The sequence below is a fragment of the Ptiloglossa arizonensis genome, chromosome 7 (genome assembly GCF_051014685.1).
Source record: "Ptiloglossa arizonensis isolate GNS036 chromosome 7, iyPtiAriz1_principal, whole genome shotgun sequence".
NCBI classification, from domain to species: Eukaryota; Metazoa; Arthropoda; class Insecta; order Hymenoptera; family Colletidae; genus Ptiloglossa; species Ptiloglossa arizonensis.
This window is the reverse complement of record NC_135054.1, coordinates 1984084-1995245: the sequence shown is the minus strand read 5'-3', so window position 1 is coordinate 1995245 and position 11162 is coordinate 1984084. Positions and strand designations below refer to the sequence as shown.

General features: G+C 43.4%; 1 protein-coding gene across 4 annotated transcripts in view; it reads right to left on the bottom strand.

Moving 5' to 3' along the window:
* Window positions 1-11162, bottom strand: part of LOC143149584 (dnaJ homolog subfamily C member 5) — a 66768-nt gene that overhangs the window by 15032 nt on the left and 40574 nt on the right. The gene's annotated exons all lie outside the window — the stretch shown is intronic.

Sequence of the window (11162 nt, the reverse complement as noted above, 5' to 3'; positions counted from 1 at the left end):
CCTTCCAAATAGTTTAGTAAAATATTAATTTGTTTGATCACTATTCATACTTTCTTTTAGAATTTATTGTTTTGCATCTTTATAATATGGAAAATGCATATATTTAACAATTTTGGTACAATACTTCCGATAACTGTGAGCATTGATGTAATAAAATCAGTTGAATGCGGAATGTGAATTTTTGGCGCGTTTCTCGTGTCATGACGAACGACTCAAGTCTGCACGTTCGTGTTTACATTAGTTTTTACTGTTATTTCTGGAAGAATTTTTTGAAAGAACTGTTTAGATTATAGACTGAAGTGCATCTAAAGATGTTTATATTATGCGTTTCACCAAGGCTCGACTCTCTGATCATATTCAGTTGGGGCAGTGACTTCACTGTGTGCACAGTGATTGTACGAAGGATTTTCTGTAGTCTTATATGTGATATTTTCGTTTTTATTTTTATTTTATTCGGTTTAACAATAAGTTTTATTTCGTATAGTTTATTCAAAGTTTCTGTTTAAGTAATGATTAATTAAGTGTTTAATTAAGTGCTGTTTTGTTTTTACTTTTATACATCTTTCGTTAATACTTGTGAAAAGTACTGTATTTATTACACGAATGACATATTTTGCTTTTGTTAGTCAGATATGCTGCTGCGAAAAAAAGGTACAAGTTGTTTACATCGACGCTCCGCCCGTAGTCCGTTGTCGCTCTTGCGATCGCAAGCAAGAAGCACCATTGGCCGAAGACGGTGGCAAAGACCGACGCCGGCGATCCCAAATTCGAACGAAAATGAATTCGTAGCAAGATGCATTGGCGTAGGCTCCCAATAAAGCGTCAAGTATTCATAAGCAGAATAATTTGCTTTAGGTTGCTTGCTTTAGGTTTAGGTATTACCGCTGATTCGATACATTGTTCGTAATGGAAACATTAATACAATTTAATATGCGTAATAATTATTAATATTTTGATAATTATTTCTAGCGAAAAGAACGAAATTGCATTTATTAAAAATAATATAAATTCGCATATACTCATTTTGTAGTCGATATAAAATGAAATAAGATATTTAATAAATGCTAAATGCTGCTAGCAAGATTAGTTGATCTATTAATGATGTAATACAATAATTGCGAGCTTGGCTACATCGTTTTGCTTCTTTTGTATCTGTTGTTCGATACAAAAAGCCTCTATTCAGGTTAGTACTATTTCTTATGTTCCAGTTTTCATGGCCTCGGCTAATACCTCGTTGTCCGATACGACCCCACATGGAGGATCGCTTGTACATTCGCTCATTCCCGCGCAAACACGAACTCTCGCTTGCACTCCACAATTTCTATCAAGATAAACTCTACATAATTACAATTGACATAAAAACAAGTAATGTTAGTCATGTTAATCATGTTTCTTTATTAAAAGAAGTATAACTTTTATATTTGTTTATATTACAATTTTTCTGAGGAGCTGCTGTCATTTGACTCGACTGATTCGTAAGAATCCGATGTAGCTGACTCTGCAATTTCGGTATCGCTTCCTTCATTTAATGTCAAATAATCCAATGCTTCATTTAAATTCTTCCGTTTTCCCAATATTTCCTTTTCAATAGTCTCCACGTGTTTGCAATAATTTTTCCATAACGGCGGTGTAAGTACTTCCTTGAAGTGTTGACATATTTAATTCTTTAATTTTTCTTTTTAATTCAATCCACGCTAATTCAATCGGATTAAATTGACACATGTACGACGGTAGTCGTAAGTGTAGCGTTTCCATGTAATTTTATTGTTTGACGAACTTGGAGCTTTTAAATACATTCCCCTCCAGGTTACGATATTAGACTTTTCTACTAACATGGTACGAATACTTTTACTTTTCCTCTATTCGTAGTCCATGTCTTTTAACACAGCAGATAATTTATATCTTTTCCATGGAAACACAATTTTTTGTTGAACGGCAATGAGCAGTTTCTGAATAGTTGATACTTCCTTTTATACGACGTAAAAATCATGAATTATTTGTTATATAATTTTCTTGTTCACCATAGGACAATGGTTCTTTTCAATTTTCCTCGGTCGCTTCTTGCCCGGTGACAATAGCAGACTCTTCTCCAGAATCCAAACTTTCTTTCTGTATCCTATATATGGTTCGACGAAACAAATTTGTATATTCGACAAAACGATTATTCACCTCATTCAATGGGTGAAGAAGTTTATCATTCTTCGCTTTCTTATCACACTTTTTAATTATATTTCACACCATACTTCGTGTTTCACTGTGCACAGTTTGTCCCTTTTTACACGATTGCATAATAATACCATTTACACTTTAAATATAACTACCATGGTACGTACCATGTTAGTTACACTTAAGTAACATTAATTTTTTAGACCCATTATCAAAGCACGGGGAAAAGAAAATTTAGGAGAATATTTTTCAAGAGCGATAGTGGACACGATTCCACAACCTTTGAATCATCCTCAAGCGAATTGAAGGATGTAGAAGCTAAAAGAAAGAAGAGATGTAGGCGCCGAATCAGTAGTTCGGAATCGGATAGTGAAAACAATAGCAGTGAAATTAATGTTTATCCTATAAGAAAATGGAAAATGCAAAGAAGAATTTTAGTGAGTGATAGCGAGAACGATACAATGTCATACGTATCGCACTTAGAAAAACATCAGGAAGACCAGGAAGATGGAAAGAAGAAAAGATGTACTCGCCGAATTGGTAGTTCAGAATCCGAAACGTGCTCAAGATCACAAAATTCTGAATATATTTGGACTACGGAAAACTTAAAACCAGAAATACATAATTGAAACGAAGAACCCAACACTCGTGATCCTCTACATAAAATACGCCCAATTATTGATGAACTTCAAAGATCTTTGAGTAGATTTTTTTATCCATTTCGCAATCTTTGTATAGATGAAAGCCTAATGTTATTTAAAGGTCGGTTATCGTTTAAGCAATTTATTCCTGCTAAACGAAACAGATTCGGCATAAAGTCTTTTGTATTATGCGACTGCTTGACAGGCTACATTTTAAATTTTATTGTATATACAGGAAAAACCACAATTTCTAATGGACCGCCCAAGGACGATTTAGGAAAATCAGTTAGTGTCGTTATGACACTCTTAGAACCATATCTTGAACAAGGTCATACCGTATTTGTCGATAATTGGTATGCAAGCCCCGCTTTATTTACAAAATTACAAAATCATAAAACAAATGCTTCTTGCGGAACGGTAAGAAAAAACTGTAAAAATATGCCCATAATTTCCGATCATTTAAAAAGAGGCGAGATATCATTCCGTCCGTGCTGAAGGATGTCGTAGTCGCTATATGTTACTACGAATAACTGCGTGTTCAGTATCGTTTTATGATCACGGTGTTTTATTCGGTCGAGGTTTGTATACAGATGATGTAGCTCCGCGAATACGGACCGTCACGGGCGCGAATTGTACTTGATCGAGCCCTTTTGGAGACTCGTTTCTCCTTTTTATACCGCGCCTCGCTTCCCTCACCCTTGCCTATTCCTAGCGCTGCTTTTCGCGCTTTTTCGGAAAGACCAGCTCGAGTGGGGAACGAGAAAGTTTGGTGACGTAGTGGGGCTTCCTTCCGGCCTGCTATGCGTGACTAACCGTGTGCAGCCCTCTGGGCCTCACGTGCCGTCCAGAGCCCTTGGTTTATGACTCCTGCAATTAGCTATTGAGGCAGCGTCGGGAAAGCTACGTAAAACATGCTTGGTGAAAGTTCCAAAAAATATGCCTCCTCACAAATAGCTTTCGTTGACGCGTGAGCCATAAACCATGCTAGCTGCTTGCATGCCAGACGTTTCGTCAAGGCGTACGGCTAGCCGCTACATCACCCCCTTACCAGTGTTAACGCTACCTACTATTTAACCTAAGTCGGCCACGGCTTAATTACTACCTTACCACTAGTTATTTACAAGGAATACTTACTACTAGGTATTTACAGTGATTACTTACTACTATTTACAAGGTTATACTAGTTTAAAGAATTAGTGACCGACTTGTAAGCGGTCCGGGAATCTAACTTTTCTGCCCGAGCGGGTTCGCACGGGTTTCTGGGTTTTACTATTGCTATCCGCTGTGTCCTGCGTGACGACGGCGGTCGGTGCTTCTTCTCTGGTGCATTGGGGTTCGTTGACCCCGTCGAAGAGATAGGCCGGTTTTAGTCTGTCAATTGTTATTACGTTATCTTTGCCTCGTATTCGGACTACGTATGTTTTATCCGACCGTGACACAACCAGGAACGGTCCTTCGTAAGGGTTCTGCAGTGGGCCTTTCACTGCATCCACGCGTACGAAGACGTGTGATGCAGTGGATAGGTCTTTGTATATGAAAACGCATTTGCATCCGTGTCTGGATCCGGGTACCGGGCGCAAATCTCGGAAATGTGTGCGAAGCTGCCGCACTAGGTCTGGTGGTTGCTTGTGATCCTCGGCACCGTTTATGAACAATTCTGCCGACAAACGCAGACTTTGTCCGTAAACTAGTTCCGCCGTTGAAGATTTTAATTCAGGCCGATACGCTGCGCGGATACCTAACAGGATTATCGGTAAGGTGTCGGTCCATCGGTCGTCCGCGTGACATTTGATGGCTGCCTTCAATTGTCTATGAAAGCGCTCGACCATGCCGTTTGCTGCCGGGTGGTAGGCTGTTGTTTTTAGGTGCATCGTTCCTAATAAGGCGTTTACCTGCCTGAATAATTCCGACTCGAATTGCCTACCGCGGTCGGTCGTAATCTGCATCGGCGTGCCGAACCGCGCAACCCAACCGGAAACAAAGGCTCTCGCGATTGACTCGGCCTCGATGTTTCCCAATGGAAAAGCTTCGGGCCAGCGCGAAAAGCGGTCTACGCAAGTGAGGCAGTATCGTTTGCCACGCGACACAGGTAATGGGCCTACCAGGTCTATGCGTATGTGCTCAAACCTACCGGAGGGTACCTTGAAATTCCCGACGGGGCTTGAGACGTGTCTGGTTACCTTCGCGCGTTGGCACTCGCCGTGTAACGAATGGCCGGGCGGTTCCGGTCGAAATATCCGTAACAATGTTCGTGTCTTCGGACATTAAATTTATTCGCTTTAATTGTAACAAAGTATCAGACGACATAAGGAACTTCTGTAGTTCCGGGTCGGTATTTTGTGATTTTGCTAACTCGCTGTAATTCAGCGGCTTCCTTATGGATTCTACTCGCGACAGAGCGTCTGCTACTTCGTTATCCTTGCTGCTGATATGTTGGAGATCTGTCGTGAACTGCCCTATGAGGTCTAGATACCGAAACTGCCTCGGCGTGCTTTTCTCTGGGTTTTGGCGAAACGCGAACGTGAGTGGCTTGTGGTCGGTAAAAATTGTGAATTCGCAGCCCTCGATTAAGTGGCGGAAGTACTTAACCGTTGAATACATCGCGAGCAATTCTCTGTCGTACGCACTGTACTTTTTCTGCGCAGACGACAAGGCCTTCGTGTAAAAGGCTAGGGGTAGCCACGGAGCGCCTTCTCGCTGCTGTAGGGTAGCACCTAATGCGTGGTCCGATGCATCCACCATAATGGCGAGTCGCGAATTCTTGTTTGGGTGAGTTAATAAGGCGGCGGCCGCTAATGCCTCTTTTAAATTCGTGACGGCGGTCTCCGCTTCCCCCATCCATTGTATCGGAGCGTTACCTTTTAATTTCGGGCCTTTTAAGAGTTGGTTCAAAGGACTCTGTATTTCGGCGGCACGCGGTATAAATCTTCGGTAAAAGTTTATCATGCCCAGAAACCTGCGCAGCTGTTTGATGGTCTCCGGTTTTGGGAAGTTAGCTATGGCACTGACCTTTTTACTTTGCGGTTTCGTACTTGTCGCGTCGACCGTATACCCTAAAAATTCGACCTGCTTTGCAGCGAAAACACACTTGCTCGCGTTGACCACCACGCCGTACCGCTCTCGGCGAGAAAAGAGTTGCCTCAGGTGTTCCATGTGTTCTGCTTCATCGACCGAGGCTACTAAAATATCGTCTAGATACGCGTAAGTGCAATTTAGGCCTCTCAGTACCATGTCGATGAAGCGTTGAAACGTCTGAGCGGCATTCCTCAGCCCGAACGGCATGACGGTGTATTCATACAGGCCGAACGGTGTGGTTATCGCGGTCTTTGGTATGTCTGCTAGATTTACCGGGATTTGGTGATATGCCCTGACTAAATTTATCGTGGAAAAGATCTTCTTTCCGGACAGTGTTCGCGTGAAGTCTTCTATGTGTGGAATGGGGTAGCGGTCAGGGATCGTTTGCGCGTTGAGTGTTCGGTAGTCTCCACAGGGGCGCCAGTCGCCGTCCTTTCTAGGAACCATATGTAGGGCTGAGGCCCACTGGCTCTTAGAAGGGCGGATGTGCCCCTGATTTAACAGGTTTTCGAATTTTAACCTGGCGGTTTGGTACATTGTCGGCGATAACCGGCGCGGTTTACAATGAGTCGGGGGACCAGGAACCGTACGTATATAATGAACCACATCGTGGGTTACCTCGCTCGGTGTCGCCGATGGCCGCGTTATTCGTGAAAACTCGGCTAATAACCGGTCGTAGGGTGAGTCTCCCGCGATGGTTCTGATTCATCCTATTTCCATGGCGGCGACTCTTCCCCTGGAGATCAGCGATGTTGCTTGGTCCCGTAGCCTCCTATTTTTTAGATCGACCAGTAACCCGAAATGGCTCAGGAAATCGGCCCCGATGATCGGTTTGTCGACATCGGCGACGACAAATTTCCAGGCGAAGGCACGGCGGAGTCCGAGGTCCAATTGGAACGTCTTCACGCCGTAGGTGTGTATGGTGGAGCCATTTGCCGCAAAGAGTTCGTACGTGGTTTTCGCGACCGGCCCTTTTAGTTGTGCGCGCGGATACACGCACAGGTCTGAACCCGTATCTACTAGGTACTCCCTTTTGCTAGTTTAGTCGTATACGAAGAGGCGGTTGGTTCTGGGGGCGTCGTTGTTTACCGTATTCAACGACGCGTTGTCTCGTTTCCCGAAACGTAACGGCATGGCTGCTGGCACTTATGAGCTCTGTCGCCATATGTGTCGTGATACCAACAGTATCCCTTCTTCGAAGGGCGTCTCTTCGCACTCGCGCTTCGGGACCTTGAGCGGTAGCGAGTCCGGTTTCTTCTCCAGTTTCTCGGACGTGACCTCTGCAACTCTGCAACTGCTATCTCCATGCTTTCTAATTTTTTTAGTATGGTGTCGGTCTCGTCCTTCGCGAGGCTCGCCACACTCCTTGAGTGTGTCGGCGCGGCGTTCTCTTGGATTTGGTCCGCCACTTCCGCCAGCTTTGCGAGAGGGAGATCTGGCCGCCCGGTGGTGATGGCTCGGGTCATGGCGGGGAGTCTGCTCAACCATAGCGCCCTCAAAAATTCTTCCGATACGGTCTGACCTGCCAGGTTCCGCATATGTCGCAAGAATTGCGATGGTGTCCTGTCGCCGATCTCCTCGTTTTCCCACAGCTGCCTGATGCGTTGGGTCTGCGAGAATGACAAACGCAGGGTGGGCTCCTTTTTCAAGGTCTCATATTTGTTCTTCTCCGGCGGATCGTTGAAGATATCTTGTACTTCTGCGACGTATTTTGTCTCCAGATGCGCCATCACGTAGTAAAATTTGGTGGTGTCTGTCGTGATGTTGTTTAGGAGAAATTGGGCCTCCATTTGGTTGAACCAGACCGAAGGTTGTGTGGGGCAGAAGGGAGGTGTACGCACAACACTGTGGCTTTTTGCTGACGGCGCGACCGGATCAGCTTCTGTGACGCTGATGTCCGACGCGGCTGCTGTTTTACTTCGAGTAGCCATTATCGCGTAAGTGAAGATATATAAAAAAAAACGACCGAGTTTTCAATGTACCGTGATCACGTCGGGGTCACCACTTGAAGGATGTCGTAGTCGCTATATGTTACTACGAATAACTGCGTGTTCAGTATCGTTTTATGATCACGGTGTTTTATTCGGTCGAGGTTTGTATACAGATGATGTAGCTCCGCGAATACGGACCGTCACGGGCGCGAACTGTACTTGATCGAGACGCGTTACAAAAAGCCCTTTTGGAGACTCGTTTCTCCTTTTTATACCGCGCCTCGCTTCCCTCACCCTTGCCTATTCCTAGCGCTGCTTTTCGCGCTTTTTCGGGAAGACCAGCTCGAGTGGGGAACGAGAAAGTTTGGTGACGTAGTGGGGCTTCCTTCCGGCCTGCTACGCGTGACTAATCGTGTGCAGCCCTCTGGGCCTCACGTGCCGTCCAGAGCCCTTGGTTTATGACTCCTGCAATTAGCTATTGAGGCAGCGTCGGGAAAGCTACGTAAAACATGCTTGGTGAAAGTTCCAAAAAACATGCCTCCTCACAAATAGCTTTCGTTGACGCGTGAGCCATACTACCTTGATCAAAAAGTTCTAGGACTGTCCCCCCGTGTGTCGCTGTCAATCACCCGATTGTTTCTTTTTTTTTTTTTTGTTAGGTTACCATATCTGTCATTAACACTTCCTTCCAATTTCAGCATCATAGCTTGATATTTGTAAAAGTTACGTTGTACTGAGCACATCTCCTTTGTTCGTGTCTTCGATTTTGAAAATGGCATCATTTGAGCATCAACGAGTTTGCATTAAATTTTGTGTAAAAAACGGATTTAACGGTCCGCAGACCTTGGATATGTTGGAGAAGTGTTTCGGCAACGATACTCTTTCGAGATCAAATGTTTTTCGATGGCACGAACGCTTCAGAAGTGGTCGTGAGTCGGTCGAGGATGACAAACGCAGTGGCAGGCCGACAACGTCGAAAACCGATGAAAACATCGATAAAATTCAAGAAATGTTGTCCGAAAACCGCAAATTGACCAACAGAGAGCTGGCAGAGGACTTGAACATTGCTTATGGATCCGTTCAAGACGTTTTGGTTAGTGATTTGGGCCTCAGACGTGTCGCTGCAAAACTGGTGCCGAAAGACCTCAATTTCATGCAAAAAAAGGACCGCGTTGAAATCGCGAAAGACATGATTTCCAAGGCCGAATCCGACCTAACATTTATTAAACGTATCATCACTGGAGATGAGACGTGGATTTATGAGTATGACACACAATCCAGACATCAAGCGAGTGAATGGCGTGCACCGGAAGAGCCGAGACCGAAAAAACCACGTCGTTTTCAGTCAAGAAAGAAGGCGATGCTCACGGTTTTCATGGATTACAATGGTGTTGTGCATCAAGAATTCTTGCCAGAAAAACAGACAGTCAACAAAGAATATTATTTGGGCGTTTTGAGACGTTTGCGCGAAGCAATTCGTCAAAAAAGGCCAGATTTGTGGGCAAACAACTCGTGGATTTTGCACCACGATAACGCACCGGCGCACAATGCGATCCTTATCCGCGAGTTTTTGACGAAAAACAACACGAACACTATCCAGCAGCCTTCAAATTCACCAGATCTGGCTCCCTGCGACTTTTTTCTGTTCAACCGAATTAAAAAACCGCTTCGCGGAACGCGTTACAGTACCCGAGAGGAGGTCATGACAAAATCGAAGACGGCTCTGATGGACATACCGAAAATTGAGTACCAGCGGTGTTTCGAGGATTGGATCAAGCGCTGGCGCAAGTGCATTGCAGTCAATGGGGACTACTTTGAAGGGGACCATATCGATTTGGACGAATAAATTTGTATTTTTGATTTTATGAATAAAGTCCTAAAACTTTTTGATCAAGGTAGTAAACCAAGCTAGCTGCTTGCACGCCAGACGTTTCGTCAAGGCGTACAGCTAGCCGCTACAGTGCAATAATTTATTAGCGTTGAAATGGCATAACAAACGAGACGTTTGGATGATGACAACTTGCCATTCTGCAGACATCGTTGATACAACTAAGTCAGATTATCGTACTGGATTGTCAATACAAAAACCGACATGCGTCGTTGATTATAATACTAATATGCGAGCCGTTGACAAAATTGATATGATTTTAAAATCGGTTGAATGTATTCGTAAAAATTTGAAATGGTACAAAAAATACTTTTTCTACATGCTAGACATGATTGCGTGTAATGCATATTGTTTACACCAATCAGTAACTGCGACAAAATTACCGTTTGCCAAATTTCATTTAACTCTTATAAGACAATTATTGCAAAAATATGGGAAACAAAAATCAGATATGAGATGTTTAATTGCACAAAATAATAATAATCCTAAAAGAGTTACCGAAAAACATTTTCGATGACATACCCGTTTATGAGAGACAGCGAAGACTATCCCCTCAGGAGAAGTCCGAAGTTGACGAGCAGATAATGTTGTGGCTAACGGAAAGGATCGCGCGATCTTCACACTCGGATTATGCGAGTACGGTAATGTTAGTAAAAACAAAAAGGATGATTCAACGAAAATTTGCATTGACCACAGACAGTTGAATAAAAAGGTTGTAAAAGATAGGTACCCCTTGCCGCTGATAGAGGATCAATTAGATTTATTACAAGATGCAAAGGTATTTAGCGCGTTAGATTTAAAAAATGGATTCATCTACGTACCTGTCCATGAAAACAGTAGAAAATATACCGCGTTCGTTGTATCTAATAATCGTTACGAATTTTTAAGAATGCCCTTCGGACTATGTAATTCTCCAGCCGTGTTCCAAAAATTCGTTAATACCGTTTTTGCAGATTCGATAGCAGCCAGAACTGTCCTTACATACATGAATGATTTAATAATCCCGTCAGTTGATTTTTCACGCGGAATTGATCATTTGAAGTCTGCGTTGCTTGTCGCTTACCAGTATGGATTGGTCATTAATTGGAACAAATGTAGCTTTTTGAAAACTAAAGTAGAGTATCTTGGACATATTGTCGAAAATGGCTGCATACAGCCATCCGAATGCAAAACCAAGGCAGTGGGGAAGTTTCCGAAGCCTCGTTGCGTAAGGGATGTTTGAAGTTTTTTTAGGTTTAACAGGGGTATTTTAGAAAATTCATTCATCAGTATTCAACTATTGCGCGACCGCTGTCAAATTTGTTAAAAAGAAATGTTGTGTTTAAATTCGATTCAACTGAGCAGGAAGTGTTTGACAAACTCAAATTAATTCTATGCAATGCACCATTGTTAAGACTGTATTGTGTGGGTGCCGAGACCGAACTGCATACCAAAACTGCATACCAACGCATCGAGTTTAGG